We start from the raw sequence: 21,492 nt of genomic DNA on the forward strand, positions 1-21,492 counted from the left end.
GAGTAGTCGAGTGCAGCGCCGCCGCTATTTTCTACACAAAATGGGCCGCTCCACGGCAGCCGGTTGTGCCACTCAAAATATTCTAGTACACTCTACCCGTGTCGTATCACTGGGGCGCACTTCTCCAAGTTGCCAGACTTCTGTGACACCAAACAGAACCCTGCCCTCCGCGATTATCACCTGTGCAACGCGTTACACGTCCGTCCCATTGGGCGCGTTTTCAATAGAAGTTCAATTTTGTCAGTGCCTTAACGCACCGCGAGGTGGCGACCTCAACCCAAGCGTCGTAAAAGAGTCTGCCTCGCTCATAGCATCAAGCCAAGGTAATCCAAACCAAAAATAGCTCAGCAACGCGCGCCTGCCTCACCTGGCTGTAACACCGCGTTCCGCGCTCACGCGCTCGCCCCGAGAAAAATCGCAGCCGGGCTACTGGGGCGGCACGACGCGCTTTGAGTTTCCCTCTAGTCCGCCCGTGGTGTTCAATCACATCCTAACATACCGCGGGATGGCGACCAAGTTCTGCGTCCAATATGCGACGCTCTTCTGGCTATCGGACGCCGTTCTTTTATTACGTCTTCACCGTTAACTACTACAGCTACCCCAAGGGTTTGTTTAACCATTTAACATGAACGTTGGTCGTCGAAATGGAGATGTACCAGCAGTCATCAAAGTGGGTGCATACACGTCAAACGGTGCCATTAGCTGCCAGACGTCAATATACATTGTGCAAACTCTCATATATCAATGTACAGTAAACATTCAGTTACTTCTGTAAGGGCACGCTTTACTTTCGTGTTATTCTGATTCCTATGACGGAGGGATCAACCATCTTTTTTTCTATGCGCTTACGAATACTTTCTTCGGAAAAATGAACAGGAAAACTAGCACACACATTTTTGTGATCTCTTCTTCGATTATATGTCTAACAGAATCATACTTGTCATGGTTTAAGTACATCTCTGTATTTATATTTGATGTATAATATACATATAATCCGTTGCTTGCATGCAACATGTGGCACGATATTCCAATTGTCCAATCACAGATGTTTCTTACTTATATTTTGCTCCATTTCTTTTTTCTTGTTATGATTCAAGTGTGCTTATATAATATCTGCTTTGTTAACAGAACCTGCTCCTTTAAATGCATATTTATTTAGACCCCTACTAGCCAGTGGCTATGGGTCTAACTGGTGTTGTGTATTTTCATGTAATAAGAGAACTTGAAATAAAAGTTATTGACTGATTGATTTATCCAATTCCCGAAATTTGTTCTTAGCTTGCTTTACTTCGGCATCACTGCTAAAACTAAAGATTAAGCTGAGAAGTGCGGCTTGTTGGGCGGTTTCGTAAAGTTGAATGGTGACATAATGAAGCGCGCTGAAAAGTTCATGACAGAAAAGGAATGTAGGCTAGAAAATGACTGACTTCAAAGCAACCTTTGCTCAGAATAAGATACGTCATATAGATGCTCTTACAAATCTGGTTACCTCACATACTGTTTATCTAACTAACCGAAAACGTATTGCAACACAGTGACTTTCAACACAAGCTCAAAAGCGCAGGCGCGCATCTAATCGGTTAACACGATTAGTAAACAATAAAGAACACTGCTGCCACACATTTATCAATTGAAAGAGCAGCATTGTAATCTTAACATAAACGAAGGCCATTTGTGGTGAATACGATGCACCGACCGTTCTCTGGTGGCGCCCTGGCGCCGTGCTTAGACGTGGCGCCCAGCTTCTGGATATGAAATCCTTTGTTATATCTGTTTAATTTATTATTATGACAAGGAAATGCCATAGTTGAATGCGGTTAAACGAAATTCGAAATTTGTCGAGCGATAGTCTGGTTTTCCCTGCTTTGAGTAATGAAGAGACCATTGGTTTGCAGAGATGAAACTTTATGCTCATTATGAGCCTCACGGATCGACAGCTCCGCTCTTCCTCCTCCTTCTTCATCCATGGTTGCTCCTGGCGGAGCCTTTGGCAGGCAACAGCTTTTGTAGCATCGACTACCGCGTCTAGAATTTCACCTCAAAGAAACACACAGACGCTGCTAGGCGCTGTCAGTGCTCTCGGCGCGAACCTGCAGTGCACTAAGATGCATCCAGCGCCTCTGCCCGTATTACGCCGCATTAGCGTTATTAAGCCGCACTAGCATTTCGCTGAACCACTCAGACCATCGTTGGGACGACACACAAGGCGCATCGAACGAAGCACGTGATCAACACGCTTATACGCTGGAGGTACTTCGGTGCGAACTCGTCGGCGAGTACTTCGCGTCACTCGTGGGAAACTTGTTAGCAATTTCCTGCGGCGCTGACATGGCTCAGACAGGCTAGCATCGCCTTGGCTTAACCTTGAGGTAAAATTCGCGGTATGAGGCGGTTTCTGGGCTTGAATCTGGAGCAGTGGAGCTATTGCTCTAAGAGGAATGATTGGACCTTCTAACAAAAGCTCGCAACTAGACATGTGCGCCGGTTCCAAAATCGCCGGCGGCGGCGCGCCGGTGTTTCCACCTCCGGCGGCGGCGCGTGAACGGCGCGGGGTTCATCGGAACGGCGGCGGCGCGGCGCGAGAGGGGAGGGGGGCCGATTTGAGAAATCGTGGGGAGAGAAATTTGTCCATTGAAGTTCGAAAAAAATTATGTTTCAGCGAAAAAGCGAAGCTGTAAATGCGATAGAAATATGTCGTAATGTTGTACGAGCTATGGATAGTAGCTAACTTTATATTCCAATCTCTCGTAATGCTACAAAACGCTGCTGTATTGGAAAACGGCCGCTCCCAGGAGAGAAGCGGTTTTCGTTAAGTTAATCGTATCAGGAGCGCTGTGATCTATCTGTGATCGTATCAGTAAAGAAAAGTCGTGGGTGAAGTACATTGAACATTTCAACGCGCTTTTTGTATCTTCGAAAACATGCTAACTCGCTTCGATTGGAAACGCGAAATTCTCGGCAGTACATGGAGAGTTTTCAATCAAAAGATCAAGCAACGCTGTACTTCAGCCAAAAGCGAGCATGGACGTGTACCAGTGGTTGCGCGCCCTCCTCCTCCACCAGGCCCGACTCATCAGCCATGGCTTGCACTTTTTAAAAGTGAACGTGTGCAACGGCGTCAGCACGGATGATACAAAAAGTCACGTGATCAGTGATTACGTCTTGATGACCCCGTCATGTGACGTGATGATGACGTCAGATCGCCAAAGTTCACGACATCATTATGACTTCCTCGTGTTTTCACTATGCCGTCATCACACTAAGTCATGGCACTGTCAAAGGCGTGTCAATCATGAAGGCAGTGCAATGCCAGGTCACGTGCAGAAAGCTTGCACTGATTCTAATTCTGGAGGCAGTGCAAAACCACGTCAGGTGCACAAAGGTCTCGGTGGGTGGATGGCATATATCAATACATTGGCTTAGAAGAAAAAGGTGGCTCGCCGTCAATCCCAAGATTTTGAACCCAGTCAGTACGAGGCTCACTCTAAGACTCCCAAGTCTTGCAATAAGGTTGCTTTACTTTTTCATGTTGACATAAATTTAAGTGCAAGAAGAAAAATGCCAGCAAATTACCGCAGACGAGGGTATCTATCCTCAATTTTCAGGAGATTATCGGGGCGTCACAAGAACGTAGAATGCCAGTCGACACATGCCACTTGCAAAATTTGTTTCCCCTAGTATGCCTTGCCGAGTATGACACCTCACACATCAGCCGGCCCACTTATATAGTCAAAGCCCTTCGAAATCTATTTCATGGCAACACCATTAGCCACAGAAGGCCAGTGTGCGCACCAGCATTAAGCACAAATTATTGGCTTACACTTGCATGTCTGGACAAACACCGACTTGTGTGGCTAAAGCGTAGTCAAGAACCTCCTTTCAGAAGCCTTCAGATTATGTGGCCTTCGTTTGCGTAAAATTGTTCTGTATTTCTTTTCAAATTTTTCTTTGGGTTGCTGGACAGTGATCACACGCTACTACATTATGCACTACATATATTTCGAAATTTTAATAAAAAGAGAATATTTAAAGAAGAAGTAGTTTCCTAATGTGTGTAACTATAGATTAAATACGAGAGAAAGCTGACGTGTCATAGCCGCTCCCATGTAAATTTTCCAACAGCTTAACCTCTGCCATGTAGAGCTATCTAAAATATATATGTTTTAATATTTCTTAGTGACAGCACACTTATTCCAAATTGCGTAGATACTACTGCAGAAGAGCTTTCTTCAAAAGAACATCTCGGCTGCTGCCCGAAAGGACGTGGGTTCGATCCCGGGAGTGGTACTTGCATTACCATGGAGGCGAAATGCTACAGGCCGGTGCACTGTGCGATGTCAACGTTCATTCATGAACCACAAATGGTCGAAATGTCTCACCACGTCAGTCTCACTCGCTCATATTGTCTGCTTTTGTTTTGCTGACTGAAATGCAAAATATTGTTAGTACAGACGTGTATTATCATGCTCAAATAAATGTTTTCTACATCAAATGAAGACCTCCGACAGTCTTAAAACCTAAATATTTCGTACCTCCTACTGCACACTTCATTGCCATGCTTTTATTTTCCCGGGTACTTCAATAAAAACCTCCTTCGGCAAATGCCGACTTACAATCGCATAAAATTTCGCGGGCGAAATATATACATAGAGATTGAAAAATGTGATTATAAAAACGGCCATATTAACCAGATTTACCAACTTCCTTCATATCTTAGGATGAAAATAGCACTGAGAATTGCGCATGTTAGGCAAGAGCCGAAAATAGCTGAGAGAGAGGTATAGAAGACAATGATGGACCTAGTTATCAGTTTAAAAAGTTAGAAATGCGCACTGGAACAATCTATGCGTCCTAGCCATACAAAGGTCGTTTCTTTTTTTCAATGAGTCAAGGAATTCCTAGAAAATGACAGCGTCTCACAAAGAAATAACAACTTATGAATTGATCAAATTGACAACTCGACCGCGCCTTTCCCAACGTACTTCTGCATTCCATGTTAGACAGGGCGAGGAAGCTGTATCCTAGAATAATTCTCGTCAACTTCGAATGTCAGCAGCTCTTGAACTCTGCAGAAATACGATTGTCAGAACCATCGCAGCTCATACTACTGTATACACGTCATTCAATCTGCTAAGAATAACGTGTCAAAATAGAGATATTCACTTTCTTTCGTTGCCGCTATCATGGAGGCGCTGTTGATACATTTATCTGGCTTTTTTTACATTATAAATCTGAAGACTCATTTCGATTCTCGTTTTTGCTCCACCGTACGTCTATAGAGCGTTCAATTGGCTAGGACTACATCCCAGCTCTCAATATGGCAACGTAAAGAAAGCACTGCACTACTCTTTCTGCGTTCTTTAACAGCATGAACACGTCTTGTCCAATGGCTTCTTTTTATAGGAAGGGGAATATAGATCCGCAATTCTTGTAAAATGCGCTTAACGATTGCGAGAACCTACGGGTACCGTATAGATATTCTGGTAAGGTGAGGGACCGTGACGGTTCTCTAAGACACCTCGTGAAGAATGCAGCTGGTAATACATAAAACGTTATGTAAAACTTCTACCCCTGGCGTAGCCACCCCTCCCCTTCCCACCCAGGAAAATTTTCAAATTTGCTGGCGTATATATATATATATATATATATATATATATATATATATATATATATATATATGCAGGCACATATAGAAACGTACGCACTCGCACATAAAGCATTCTGGGCACCCCCCCCCCCCCCCGCCTGCGAAAAAAATGTTAGACTGCACCACAGACCTCTACAGAATACAGCCCTTTCCACAATACTGTATAGAAAGCGGCTGTTATTGCACCAGCAAAAAGTCGGAATTTCTACGCCCGCAATTTCTTACATTGCCTTTCAGTGTGCCCTTTAAATAATTTTTGCCGCATATGCACCATTCTGTCTAATTTATTTAAGCCATTAGAATAATCACAAGTATTGCAGCTTGCTTTTAAGCAACCCGACACGAGGGCCTAGGTGTTATGGTGCTCGACTGCTGACCCGCAGGTCGTGTGATTGAATCCCCGCGGTGGTGGCCGCATTTTCGATGGAGGCGAAAATGCTTTATGCCCGTGTACTTAGATTTAGGTGCACGTTAAAGAACACCAGATGGTCAATATTTCCGGAGCCCTCCACCACGTCGTCTCCCATAATCAAAGCGTGCATTGCGGACGTTAAAACCGCAACAATAACTAATAAATTGCGTTCAAGCAAGTGCATTTGGCTTGGTGTTTTTTACTCAGTAACGTTCGATATCTGTCGATTTGGAACACTTGCGCAATTGTTGGACAAGAGGAGTGGGCCGTCCAGCGGGCCAGGGCCGTCGCCGAGGACCTCGAAAGATGTTCCTCGAATGGTGGATCCCTGGCAGCCTAGCCCCGGGCACAATATCAACCGTTGGGCAAATAAAGTTTATTCAACTCAACTCAACTGTGGAGAGCGTAATATGACTTACGCTCTCCACAGTTTTTTTTCTGCGCTTTTGATAACCTTCATAGCCCCTTCATAGCATTCATAGCCCCTGGACTGATAAAGTTCCTCTTGTGTAATTTGTTGTAACTTGCAAAGCATGATATTATGGCACTATTTAGACAAAAAGACTTTAGAAGAACCATGCGTAGGACCAACTACTTACTCATTTACCAATTACAAAAATATTGGCTGAAATTGAAGTTGAGGCGCGTTAAGTGTAGGACGTGTGAAAATGAGAACAAAGAGAAGGGTCGTACAACAGTACAGGCGCAAATACTAAACTAAATTTCATTTGAAGAGCAAGGTATATTGCGCATGTATGGACATATGTCACCATCGTGACATCACGTCGCCATAACGCATTAGAAAGACAATTCCATTGCCGGTAACTGCCATTGACGCGTCGCTGAGGTACATGCTTTTGTCCGGCGCATTGTATAAAACCTCGGCTATCGTCCTTTCTAATCCTTCCCCAGAACGTGCCAGAAATGTACCTCAGTTTGGGCTTCGGAGGGATTTTTCAATGCTTACAGCAATATTATTTGTTGGAGTTTTACGCACCGGGGCAACGATACGATTGAGGCCCGCTGTAGTGGGGGGTCCTTGAGCGTGCCCCTACATCAAAGTACACACGCTTATAGTGTTTATCCCTTTCAGACACGGTGTGTACAATTATACACATCAACTTCGAAGTCTCATCACGCACCACGTGTTTCTTCAAATGACATGAAACTTAGTGTGCACATTCGTGAATGCTTCCTGAGTGGACAACTAGCGCTTATTTACCTTCATTATGCTGTATATATTCCTGCAGATGATCACTTCGCTAGAGACACTACCATGTACGACGATCGTTTGACGTGCGACGTTCCAGGACCAACGTCAAGAGTATCTTTTTTCTTCGCTCGAAAAACATACAACCAAAATACAAACTGCGCATGCATTTTGGGCCTAATAGTTTATTCCTTTTATGCAAGGATTGAAGCTGACTGACTGCAGAAAAATTATATATTTAATTACACGCTAATTAGCATTAATTACTGTAACTTACACAAAACAACACTCCTTCATTTTATTTCTTGAAATATAATACTGAGTGCCTTGAAATCATGCCACTGCAATTTGATGCATTTACAGACAGTGCATCATAATTCGTGACTGAAAGGGTTATAGTGTATACACGCTTATAGTGTTTTGCCGTACCCCTACACCCACTGTTCCTTCCATCCCTGATCTGTACCAATGCTCTTTCATAATTGCAACGTCCTTGTGTGAGTGGTGCCTCACACACGTTACACAGTACTGAGATGCACTTTATTGAAGCGCCGATGTAATGGTGTATCATTAATACTTCTTTTTGGGCGAGTTGGTTCATTGTATATTTAGGGAGTTACAGCGCGAACACACAGCCACAAGAGAGACGACATGGACACCCAAACGCTGTGTGTAGCTACACTTATTCTTATAGGGACTGTTTTCTGCCTACTCTGCATCCGTAACGTTTTCCGGCATCGAAATGCCACCGCCACGATTGTGATTCAATCCCGTGTCTTGTACGTTAGGAGTCGAGCACCATAAGCACTAGACCACGGTGGCGTGTAACTCACTCTAGCATAAAGTGTTGTTTGCCTATAGCCTCCCTTTAAGAGCAGTTCTGTCCAGACTCATGGCAATGTATTGCATTATTAATTGTCTAGAAAGGTAACAGTACCGAACACATCAGCCCGTCATCATTAGATATTGAATACTTTTAGTGTAACATAACTGCAGCAGTCTTGAGATAAGAGTGTACTACAACAAGCGAAATAGAATACGTTAGCGCCGAACTAGGCAGTCAGCCTACAGTATCCCAACATTACAGGGACGTTACTGAGAGGTGGCATGCCGCCAAGCTCATGCTAATATAAAATTTTGATTCTACAATAGAATTACTCGCAAATCAGGACCATCTACACACCAGGGGGCCCTTTTGCGTGGTCATTTATGACCCCCGAAAAAGAATTCTTGGCTATGTCAATCGCTCCACAAGATCCACGTTCTGAGCAGCATTGAGCACGGAATACCAGGTTTAACAAGCATGCCAGGAAAAGAAACCTATAGATGACGTGGGCTAAGTCTGCAAAGATAGGTGTGCGTTAACGTTGAGAGTTTTCCTTTCCTCCAGGAGCATATACTCACACGCTGCAATTATATGCGCAACATAAATTTCGAAATTCAAAAGAACGGCAGTATTTTAGACAAGGGGTAGTCACCGTCTTGGTGGGTATGAATGAATGAAAGAATGAATGAATGAATGAATGTGACCTTTCTTGAAAGAAAAGGACGACTCTTGGCCACTGTTGGGGATGAGGTGGGACACGGGAAATGAGATTAAAGGGCAAGAAGCGACTTCACGTCACGCCTTCGCACGAGTTGGTTGACCTCTCCTGCACCACTCCAAACGAGCTACTTTGACTACCGTATATTTCGAGAGCTTTCTGTTCTTCATGGTCAGACTATTAAATTCCTTAGAGCTGTTATGTCGGCGGGCAGCAGATTTTGAATATGCCGTCTACTTTTAAAGAGGACTTTTAAAGAGGCAGCGCATGCCCAAATGGGACGTTCTAAATCTGCTCGGCACAGCGTCTGACAGTGTCTGCATTGTGTAAAAGTATTTTCACGGAAAGGTCGGTTAGATCGCTGCCATTTGTCTACTATGTGTGGCATGTATGCAGTTTTTGCCATAACCTTGTCTTAAAAAATTCCTGTTCACGAGTAAACTTACCCTTCTCATTCGTGAATGAAATACGAATAATAGCTGCTATTTTAACAACTCATACCATGTAGAACACGCAACTTTTTGACTCCCTAGCGCGGAAATGATTAAGGCATATCATTTTTCAAATATATCGTAGTCCCAGTACACTTTTCTTCAGCAGTGCGTGAAAGCTACTAAAAAAATCTCTCTTCTGAAGGAAATGGAAAAGTTACGCGAGTTCCACTCGTTCACAATGTGCGTTTCAACGTTGCTTAGAAACCTGTTATGCGAAAGATTGATTATGCGCACATGGATACCCTACTGAAACGATCCGTATATGCGGATCTGCACATACGGAATTATTGGAATATGGAAAGCCGCATGATGCGGAATCCGCATCTTACGGCAAGCCGTATCGTGCGGAAAGATGCGGACATCCCCAGCTTATGGAAAGTGCCATATCGTGCGGAAAGATGCGGACATCCCCAGCTTATGGAAAGTGCCATATCATGCGGAAATATGCGGACAACAGCAGCTTATGGAAAACCGCATAATGCGGAAATCATGCAGCTATCTGCCGCATTATGCGAAAATCAGATGGACGTCCTAGACCTCGTGGAAAGCAACATAAGAGGCAGTTGGCCATTCACGTTATTTGTAAAGCTGTACTGTGTAGAAATAGTGTGAATATTTCTGCCTTAATGTTGCATGAAGGTGAAATATGATTGCTATCTAGACACAGCCTTGATGAGCAAACAAAGGCTTTTATAAGAAACAAATGTGTTAATAAGCTACTGAATTAATATGCTGGACATCATAAGCTGCAGTCATACTGCAACGAAATAACGCAGGGTTTTATGTAATAGAAAAAACACCAGCTAAAACTCTCCCTGCTTAGGACGGCATAAAATTTAGCTTTTGGTAAAATTCAATAAAATTAGTCTTCGCATAAAGAAAGAATTTACATGCTCTTCAAAACCAGCCCCGCTGCAAGAACTAAAACTTGTTTTATATAGCACGTTCTAGCTGTGTCAATATGCATACCTCAATTGACTGTTCAAATGAGGTCACCTTGCACCATCACTTCACGAGTTGTATCTCACCCATGGAAAGATGGTGCAAAACAATGTGCAACAACAGGAATTTAAAAATGAAAACTTTATAATGAATAAAATTAATATTCATGCCGTTTTGAAAGCCTCACAGTGGAATCATTTCTTAAGGACTTTAAGCAGGTCCCCCAAATGGCGATTGAGATTCCGGTGGCGCTGTGCCTCCAGGACGTTGCTTGGATGCGCCTTGAGGTGTTCTCCGTAGGCATCTGCATGCATAAATCATAAACACATGATGTCAGACGCACATGTAAGCAGCTTAGTTCACATGCAGAAGAAATAACACACAGAATGATGCTGAAAAAGAAATGCACATACTGCTTTTTTATGTATTTGTGTGGATAGAAAAGGAAAGTGCACGAGTGAGCTCCAGCGCATGCAAAAAATGTAATGGCATGCTTATTGCATGGAAAATAACTAGCTGCTTCTTACTATTTTGAACATATTTATGTGTAGTAAATCTGTTGAAATCTCATTACGTAAAACTTTGAATTAAATGCCTTCTGTATACTAACAAAAACTTTAAGTATTGCCAGTAAAAGCCCTAAATGAGCATTTAGTAATGTGTACATGTGCATTTACTTCCCTTAAACTTTAGTTTGTCTGCAATAATGCCATCTTGAACAGCTTTGTAACATGAAATGCTGCAAGTTATGAAGCTGAAAAAGCAGCACACAAGTAGGCAGGTCTGTGCCAGCCAGACCAAAACAGCCCACCAAACAGAAATAGGCAAAAGTGAACGGCAAGCTTTAGAATTAATCAATTCGTGTTATAAAAAAATTGAATACAACTGCACAATGTGAAGCATTCTCTATCAAAAGCATAATAGCACCATTATAAACAAAGGTAATTTATTGGCATACTCAAGACATATAGAAAGTGAATTGCAATTGAGCTGGAAGAGTATGGTAGCATAGGTGATTTCCCCTACACAAAATCAAATTTATTATGTGAGCTCTGGCAATTAGAAATCAAAATTATCACACTGTTGGAGACTTGAAAAACCAAAAAGTACTTGCGTTCATGAACACTGATGATATATCCAATAGAAAGATCGACTAGAGAAATATTTAACCACCTATCCACAAATTTCTAACACACCCCTAGAAAATACCTAATCGGCGCTTATGACACAGCAGTGTACTAATTTCATTGTTACAGAAACGACATGGAATAGCACCCCGCTCGAGCACAATGAGAGACTAATCTTCAAACTCAATTACGCAGAAAAAAACAAAGCACGAAGCAAAGCAAAGCAACGGACATCTGGCAACCTAATGCCATCGCAGGACGGGAAGTTCAGAGTGCGCATTACAAGGGAAGAATGATAATAAAATTTGGTTGACAGAATTAGTGCTGCAGTCGTAATGCAAGTAAGTGCAACATCTGGTTAACCCTAACCAGCATAGGAAGAAAAATTACAACACTGAATCCCGTGATCAAAGGCCACGAATGCTGTAAGGACTGTCTGTGGAATGAGAAGAAACATTTCAAATGGCTACAATAAAAAATTACGTTTAGTTATATTTCCTTTTAGCCAGTATCTTCAACTTTTCAATGTAAACATGTGCCCCAGTCTAAGGTGTATAAAATATTTATGTACACTTCACACCATTTATAACGCAATCGTTCACAGTGCAGGACCGGTTATAATGCTGTTTTTTCTGAATTCAGCATACCCTCCCATAAAGCACCACGTATACACGCATGCCTGCTTACTGTGCAGTCCCCCCACATGAAACATCGGCTATAAGGCGGCTGCTGCAAAATTCTCAGAGACTCGAAGCGAGTGCGCTTCGGATCAGCCTGGGAGAGAAGAACCACAGCGTTATGGAGGATGAGATGCAGAGCGAATGAACAGGAAACAGTGGAAGAAAAAAAAAAAGAAAAACAAGGGGGGCATCATGGTGTGAAGAGGGGGAGTGATTGCCTAGGCAACAGAAAAGCCTTTGCTCCCTTTGCTCTGGCTGCTTGTTGTGTGTATGCTGCGCTCTGAAGGGCCACCCGTGTCTGCATGAAGTGCACGTAACTGCTGTTTGGCTCTTCGGTTTTCTGTCGGGAAAACAGTCTCATCGTAGAGTGAGATCTTGTGCGTGCGACCTCTATTCCCCAGCAAGTGATAATGTTTTGAGACACGACAGAGCTTTTGCCTTTGCCACCAGCAGGTGGACTTACAAGCTTGGAAGACTCTTTCGGGATAGTTGGCGTGACTTTCCTGATCGCGGACCGGAACTTCGTTTCACACCTGCTGCCCACTGTTTAGGACAGGAGTCCCGATATCCGTGTTGTTTGGGGCAAACTCCCGCAAGCTAGGCCTAACGAGCACTAGCTACCTAGTTGTTAGTGTCTGCAGACAATCAAGGTTACGGTTTGGTGCCGAGTGAATGAAACGTTTTGGAGTTGTTGCAGTCAGGAGCGACTTAAAATCTTCACCGAAAACTAGGGAGTGCATGTGCAATACTAGATTGGTGGTTCAAGGTTGTCACTGTTTTTTGGACATCGCCCCCGGAATTTCAATAGCCTTTCCCCGTATAGTTTCTGGCCAGTGTTGTACCACAGCGAAGTTCGCATAAATGTGGAGGTCTGAAGAGTCAGTCAGCGGCTTTCCGCTACGGCACTCTTTCTTTTTGTTTTCTTGTTTCTGCGTTCACTATGTCGACACTGCAGGTCCGCAGACGTTAACCTTTCAACATTGACAACTTTACGCCCAAGTTGCACGCCTAGATAGTCGGAATCATGCGGGTGCCTGTTGGTCATGTTTTTCAGATGTACAGCTTTTCACAAATGTTGTTTTGTTTACAGGGCAGTACCACTTATAGTGCAGATATTTGCGACTCTGGCAACTTGTTATAAGCGGTCCATGCTGTACATGGTTTATTCATTGAATGTGCTGATATGTTTTTTTTGCAAATAATGGCCATTCACGCATCATTTATCTGCAACGAGACCGTTTGACCAGTATGCCACTGCATCTGATTCACTGGATGTGACTGATGGATTATGTAGCATTCATGAAGCAACGGATACCCAATTTTTCACCATACATGCTGACCCACCAAGGTGCTAATGATAACAAGGCCAGGCATACATGCAGGGCCTCCCGTGAGTAAAATTTCAGCATTTAATCTATGCTAGGCTCATTTGTGCTCTCACGCCCGGAACAAAACTCAAGTATAATGCAAAATTTTGGCAGCTCTAGAAGAAAGTGATATAGCGAATTTTTCCTGATGCATCTCAACATTTACCGAGGTGACAAAGCTACAGCAGTCTGTGGCGGCAGCCACAACCATGTTGAAACTTCTGAACAGGTGCACCACTTGGGGCCACTAACAGCACCGGTGCAAAAGTCGACACTACCTGGCTAGAGAAATTACCACACTTGTCACCCCTATTCCTTCTAGCCACCAAGGCTGAATCTCACCCACTATTCAGCACGTGTGACAGGACAAAAACAAAACCATCCAGGCACTCACACTGTAGAGCATGAAGTTCCTCTCGGGCTGGTCACCTCCTTTCTCCTTGATGAAACAGCAGCATAGTGCACTGGCAATGCACTACTGGAGCAAGTTTTCAATGCACCACAGTGCCCTTCCTGCTTGTGTCAGAGAGAGCTTGGGGTCCTTGGTCTCTTCTGGAGACCACTGCCACTTCTGGTTTTCTGCTTAAGATCAACCTGCACAAGGTCGTAGATAAGGTCTTTAGAATTGTAAATTATAATATCCGAAATTCTGCAGAAAAAGAAAACACTCCCATTTTCCAGAAGGCATACTGAGGCATCCCTTCTTAAAGTTAAGGTCCTGCATTTGCAACCTCTATTTTAGTTCTTTTTTTTGAACCTGCGCTTGACTTTGAAGGTGTTAGTTCACTGCGCACTGTATGTAAAAAAAGCTCATCCAGCACAACCACAACCCTAACTGGACAGGCAGGCAACGTTAGCTGGATGCTCTGGATGGCTTCTTTAATGAAATGGCTTACGTTGACACTGATGGTGGTCCTACACTGAAAAATATGGAAAGATTTATTAATCACTAAAGGGACCGACAACTGGCCAGAACGTGTGATTAGATCCTGGCGGAAATAAAAAGATCGTGAATTGCAGGGCATGCTTTTCGCAATTTGAGTAAGATTACATATTTAAATTGCTGTTTAAAGGTAAAAAAAAACAGTATGCCATGCATCCTAGCAGAAATTGCCTGATGATGTGTTATCGAGTCGTTCTGTTTGCTGTACATAGTTTGATGCTTTAATGTGCACCATAATTAGTGCTCAAAATTACACTGTATTATATTTTAACCTATCCCCGTCCTATTCTGTGCTGCTTACTAGGCAAAGGAGTTGATGCTAATAAGCAGCGTTGGCTTCGTGTCAACTAGTGGGACATGTCGAGCCATGGCACACGCATGCGGAATGCACGCATGTGCACCAAACTGCAGTGCATAAACTCGTACCGCTGTCGTGTTGACCTCCCACTGTTTGCCGCCTGTGTTGTGTGTACACAACTTCATAGTAGCCACAGATCCAAAAATTCTGAAAATGTTTCACAGCACTTTCAGTGTTACTATTCCATTATTAAGACAGTGACTAGTTAGCTTTCCAGTGAACTAAAGAGAACAAGTACCACAAGAATTGTTTGTCAGTCCCTTTAATTGTTTTATGCTTTGAGCCATGTTAATATGTTAAAATGAGTGTCCTGCTTAACACAATCTGCTCTGCATGAGCTGAATTGTGAAATGGGGACCTATGCTGGAAAACACGCAGAGCTCATGCCAAATATTTTAAGTGAACCAAGTTTTGTGTTGAACCTCCTTGTGCAATTTTTGTATTTCTAGCCTTGCTCATTGCATGTTTTTCGTACTGCTATAAGACCTGTAATGTCTAGCTTATGTAATGCTGTGCGAAAATGAAATTCAAGATTGCTCAATTCAAAGCTAACCAAGTGTGTTCAGCACCACTTCCTGTATCCCTTTCTCGTATGCCGACCGCGGGGGCGGGGGGGGGTACTGCGAGAGCAATTATATGAACAATGTCAGCGGGATATTGCGGTCGCCGCTGATCTGTACACAGTCCAAACCGATAACATCGCTTACGCATCGTCTTTTTCATGTGCGAGTAAAAGTGCGCTAGCGCTAGGGACGAATGCGGTTGAAGCAGAGATGAAACGACCCGGCCGTCACCGTCGCGCGAGGCCTGTCGTCGCTTGCTTACCAGTTATTTCGTCGGGCAAAGGACCATAAGGGGCACCGTTGAGACGGGGACGGTCGCGAGCGCTGGCGAACGCGCTATCTCGACAGACATCGGTAACGGCTACCATTTTAAGTGCTGGACTGCGGCGCAAAGTGCACAGCTACTTCATGCGCAATGAAACTGAGTTGAACCTTTCTCCCATCGTTAAAAAAGAAGAATCCTTTCTACTACGTGGCCAGACAACTTTGCTCATGTGGCCAGACAAAGCACTGGACGCGCGGGGCAAAACTGGATTTCCGGGAGATTTTCCTATGACCCGTACAACCGGGAGAAACGTTCAAAATCCAGGAGTCTCCCGGGTAATCCGGGAGACTTGGCAGGTATGCCTTGTCACCAAGAACTTGAAAGTACATTGCGGAAACAATGTAAAATAGTCACAAATACATTGCTGTCGAAGCATGAGGATGCAAATATAAAGCAAATAGAAGTGCCACTTTAAATATTACAGGCCACACAGTGCACGATGACAAATTGATAAATTCAAAGTGAAAGGCACGCGCTTCAAGTGGTGCTGCCATGTTTTCGTTTTCCTTGCTCTGCTACCACCTTACTTTACTCACCCAACACGTGTGCAGAGATGCCATGAAAACACCAAGCAGCTGATGCAACATGGATGAACACATCTTCAGGAATTTCCGCCCTTCCTACTGGCAAAGCCACCCTGCAGCCTCCACAGTGCTGCAACCAATTTGTGAGATGAGCATAGTTTGCATAATGTTTTTCAGTCACAGATATACATGCAAGACACAGAAGCATTCTATAGGGAGCTTGCACCAATGGTGGCAATGAGGTACAACCCGTTTTGTTGTCACAGCCAGATGAGCTGGCAATCGGGGAAGCGCGTGCAGTTGTGGGTTGTAGTAGTTGCATGCGAAGTACGGCAAAGTTACAGTCACAGAAAGATGGTTGCAACGTCTTCAAGATGCCGAAGGTGCGCCTCAGCGAGTACAAGACGAAGGAACTATCAGAACAGTACCAGAGTGGATGGCTTTAGCGCATAGGCAACCCTGACAAGCATCACGTATGTCCTCATTGCTTCCTTTTAGGTAGGCAAATCATGCTTGGCTTTCGTTAGCTCTGTTTTGTCCACTTACACACAAATCATATCAGGTTCTGCTGCGACAATGCAGGACCATTGTGGCTTCATGTGTAAGGTCCCTTTTTAACGAGGCATTCACTGTTTCTGCAACTGGGTACAGATGAAATAAAACAATAATAAAATTAATATTTACCAGGAGTTAGAGTGTCCTTATAACTTGCTCATGTCATGACCACAACGCTATCAGCCCCAACTTTTCTCATAGGCTTGCGTAACTAGCCGCTTCTCACAATGTTTTGGCCTAAAGCCGTTTATGACTTCACTGCTGCTGCATGACAAAGCTCGACAAAACATAAGACAAGTAATTCGCAAATGTCCGAGGCGTCGACGCGTGGCCACACGTTTACGTACATGATGCAGTCGGCTGCATGAAGTGCGAACGAGTGAGCATAGATGCCTTTTTTCGTTGTATCGTAAGGATCCTTCCAGAAGAGTGCTGCTGAGTACATATTTACTGACCTCGTGCTCCTTGCTTGGAACTACTGTCAAAGATTGCAACCTCAATGTCATCAAGGAGATCACACCAGTATGTACTGTACTTGCGCTTCTTTCCATGAAGCTACCGCACGTGCTCCCAGAAAAGCTTTGCGAAGTCCCTAAAGAGACCGAAACGTTTCGGTAGCTTTAGGGACCGAAACAGAGAAACTCCAAAAGCCAAGCATAGTTTACCTACCAGAGAGAAAGTGCTAAGGATAGACGTGATGCTTGTTGGGACTGTCCTGTGCGTAAGCCATTTACCACGACACTGCTCAAAATAGCTCCTTGGTCTTGTGCTCGTTAAAGGAGTACTGACACTATTTTGAGACATCGAAAAAGGGACATTTTTTGTTTCTTCCATATGCAGCGTCAACGCTGTCCACACACCCGAGTTGAATATGTGTAAAATATTCTAATTTGACTTGGAAGTTTTCGTCGCTGAGCATCTGCAAGCCAGCCCCACTGCAATGGACATTATCCCGACGAGTCAAGACAGCTCCCCTGAGTTAGCGAGTTCTGCATCCTGCATGCAGCCTAAATCACAGAAATCACTGTCAGGGCCACTGGACGACAATTTGCTCATCGTTGCTTACGTGCACAACGAGCAGATGACGGTTTTGCCCCTAGTACGTCGCAAGTTTCTGTATCCCCGTGACGTCACACTGCTATGAAACGTCACTGAGAAGCCGCCCCCTCGATATCGAAACCGAATGTGTCTTTTAAAGGTAGCAGTAATTAAAATATATACGATGCATTCCCAGGCACCACAATACTCGTTTTAGGTTTCTCGACACCAGTATTTTTTTAGAGCAACAATACGAAAATTTTTAAAATTCGTGTCAGTACTCCTTTAAGAGCACAGGGTAAGGCAAAATTTAAAAAAAAATCACTTTTTTGTTGTTTGCAATTTGGGAAGTGTGTCCTTTTCTCCATATTTTGCATATTCGTGCTTTTCTTTGAATGTTTTTTTTTTTGTAGCTGAGAACCTCATTTTCCGGAAGCAAGTAGTGAGTGAACACGCACCCAAGACAAGCGCCTCGTATGCACTCGGCGCTTACAGTCCATTTTCTGAAATTGTCAGCTAACTTTCGGCATGCCTAATTTCTCAGCAAAGACAATCCGAAGATGCTGTGTGCGTCTTTATTCACATTCTTGGTTCAGAGCGCGTCTATTCAAACAATTTTAGCTCCTAGTTTCATCACACCTTGTGTCTGTCGTGCCAATCGATACGTTGAGATGCTGAGGATAGAGAAAGCCTTCAGCGACAGTATATTTCGTGGCAACTAATTCAGTTGTCTTGTAACTGCGAATAAATGCTAGCGACGTACTGAGGTGCCGAACACTGAACCATCACACTCTTCGTCATTGAATCCCACCCTTTTCAGCTTCCTTCAAGGCAACTCGCGCACATTCGTATTGCTGACGACTGTACTGTAGCACAAATTGGGCAAGAAAAGCATAACAGAAAAGCCTGTTGCTAAAAGTATGCAAACATAGGTATTCCAGTGCAAACAAGACGCGGACAGAAGGGTGAGACGTAACTGTGTGCTGGTCCTGTCGTTACATGTCAACCTTCTGTCCTTGTCTTGTTTGCGCTAAAACACGCACAAGCCTGATGAGCTAGTCAGATGAGAAATTCTCCTGCATCGTACCTATAAATCCTTGCATCAGCAACTCCACAGCACTGTGATAATTACACCACTGCCACACAGCAGCGTAATGTATTCTACTACATGCTGGCTGCACATTTATGTATAAAAAGCGAAACTCTGACAGAATATGAAGTCTCACATTGTGCATGCAAGTTTTCATAACCGTCAGATGTCCAACGTGGATGCTGGCTGGTGCAATATTACTGACACGCGAAGGCGACGTGCATTTACACACAAAGATTCTTTTAACACCTCTCCCTACACAAGGCAAACACACGATTACGTTTAACTAGCTCAAGCCAGCGTTCAAGCGCATAATAAACACTTCACCGTGAATGTAGGCTCATTATCACAATTTAAGTGTTTGGCTAGGTGAATTGAGCCACGCTACGAATTATATAGCCCGCGAACGTGAGCAAAATGCTGCCCAGCAGCAAATGGCGCTGCAGGCTTTGATTTATCAACAACAAACGAAGCAAGCGCCACTTGCGTCCTGCTGACTGCAATGCACATAAGAAAAAATCGATCATCACACACATGCATGTTCTCGCAATTCTCGCGAATTCGCTCCCGTAAGGCCGTGCCGATGCGCCATGGCTACGCTCAGATCAGCGTAGTCGAAGCGAATCGGAAACGCGCACAATGTCGTCGCTCGCAAAGGTGCGTAAGGCTCTTTACGACGCCACGTCCGAGTGCGGTAACAGAGCCTTGCGCCGAGTAGCATGCTTTACACAATAAGCTGTCCCACTTACCTTTAGTTTCTTTCGCACTGGCGTGTAGCAGGTGGCCGCGGGTGTCAGCCATGGAGTCATTCGAGCGCCCGCACATTTCGTTGATTCCTTGAACGACTCGTACTTAATCGGCACTCCGAGAACAGCGGGAATTGCGTGCAATCTTTGCACACCGCACAAACGAGGAACGAAGCTTCCTTACGTAAATTTAATGCTTTTACCTTCAATCTTCTTGTGGATGAGAACACACGCGAGACGCTCGCAAACAAAGGCAAATAACATCTGGCTTCGGCTATGGATGGAGCTAGCTTGAATTGTTGTTCGTGAAAAAGAAAAAGAAAACGTCGCCGTGTAAAACTGTTAGAGAATGCATGTTGTTGGGCAAAATAGTTAAAAAATAATGACGTTTTCAAGAAAAATTTATACGAGAAAAGTTAAATACTTTTTCAGCAGCTTCTTTTTTCTTTTTTTGTTCTAGCAGACGACAGGTTTCTACTCCTTGTACCACGGACGTAGTAGTGCGGCTTTACGATCGATGTTTGCCGCCGAAGCAAAACTCTACAGTAGTTGTATGTCCGTCCTCAGTGAATAGCAGGATGACTCCAAAGCAGTAACACTTTTACGTAATGCAGTATGTGATCTTGCAAGGCATGATGTTTCGTTGCGTTGAAGCAAAGGGAAGCAAGCCGGCGTGATCAGCTGATGTCGCCGCTACGCTCGGCACTGCCGTGTGCTTCATTTCCCGCGCTGAATTCGTGATCGAGCGAGACAGCCACGGAGGGGAACACAGCTAGACGCACGGGTTAACGGCGTATCATTCCAGTTTCGCGCGATGGCTGACTATTAATCGCAAGAGAGCCTCGGGGAACAAGCTTCAACTGCTTGTGTAAATTACATTGCTTGTGTGTAAGCATCCGTGTCTTCATACGCGAGCGATCGGCAACCTATAGTGAAAAGATACGAGAAAAGTGTGAGGCGTAGATGCGGTCCCAAAATATATGCCCGCAATAATAAGTATGATCTCATAGTGTACCTACTATGCACTCTCAGATAGCGCGTAAGCACTTTCATCTATTAAATTAGGAAGATGTCATGACCTGTGTGCGGGTGGCGTAGCAGGCTGGAGTAGCAGGCTCACGCGTAGGGATCACAATTTGTTTACGTGGGTTCGAGTCCTACTCAGTTAATGCTTTTCTTTTCTTTTTTTTTTTTCATTTACATTGATGTACTGCTATTTCTGTTAGCGTGTTGGGAGCTGAAACTTAAAAATAAAACAAAAAACATTAGGTTAGAATATGTGTGTGGCACTGTGTTTGCTTGCACACCGCTTATTTTTCTCTTTTTTGGCATTATCCACTTGACGATATTGCAAAATAAGGACTGCAAAAAGGGACCGAGCTAAACAAAAAACTAGGGGTACAAAGTAAAGTGATAGAAAGTGTACCTCGCTAGCAATTGAGAAGATGATGCACTCGGGGCCCCGCGATTATGCTATCGCGCTCCACTCTTTAAGGTGAACCTCGAGCATCCTCACTTTATTGCACTCTCTAGCTGTGTTGCACATGTGTCTCCACGCAGCCATGATCTAAATTCTAAAGCCCTTGTTGCGTCTCCAAACTTATTAAAACAGGCACTTAAATTTTATCATATAACATGCCATTGCAAGCATAATCTGCAATGCGGGCTGAAACAATATGCTACTGCAATTTCTCAAAACAACCCAGTTCTGTACGTGAGTATCCGTGCATCAATGATGAACACTGTTATGTGTCCATGCACATCAGTTGGGCTCTTTTTCTGACCAGTGACCCCCCCCCCCCCACTTCCACTGTTGGGCAACAAATCAGTTCAGCCTGGTTAACCTCCCTGCCTTTCTTTCATCTTTTTCGTCTTTTTTTTCTGCTTCATTTCATCTACCCTTGTTGTTGAAAGAGGTATTAAACAT

The 21,492-nt window shown here is 44.0% G+C and overlaps 1 long non-coding RNA gene across 1 annotated transcript; it reads right to left on the reverse strand.

Moving 5' to 3' along the window:
• Nucleotides 1–10,375: 10,375 nt before the first annotated feature.
• Nucleotides 10,376–19,833, reverse strand: LOC119400344 (uncharacterized). The gene is made up of 4 exons (XR_005185068.1): nucleotides 19,569–19,833; nucleotides 16,149–16,266; nucleotides 13,818–14,017; nucleotides 10,376–10,553 (listed from the first exon to the last, which is right to left on the reverse strand). It is a non-coding gene; the product is annotated as an uncharacterized LOC119400344 (long non-coding RNA).
• Nucleotides 19,834–21,492: the final 1,659 nt, after the last annotated feature.

This window comes from Rhipicephalus sanguineus, chromosome 7 (assembly GCF_013339695.2).
Source record: "Rhipicephalus sanguineus isolate Rsan-2018 chromosome 7, BIME_Rsan_1.4, whole genome shotgun sequence".
NCBI lineage: Eukaryota > Metazoa > Arthropoda > Arachnida > Ixodida > Ixodidae > Rhipicephalus > Rhipicephalus sanguineus.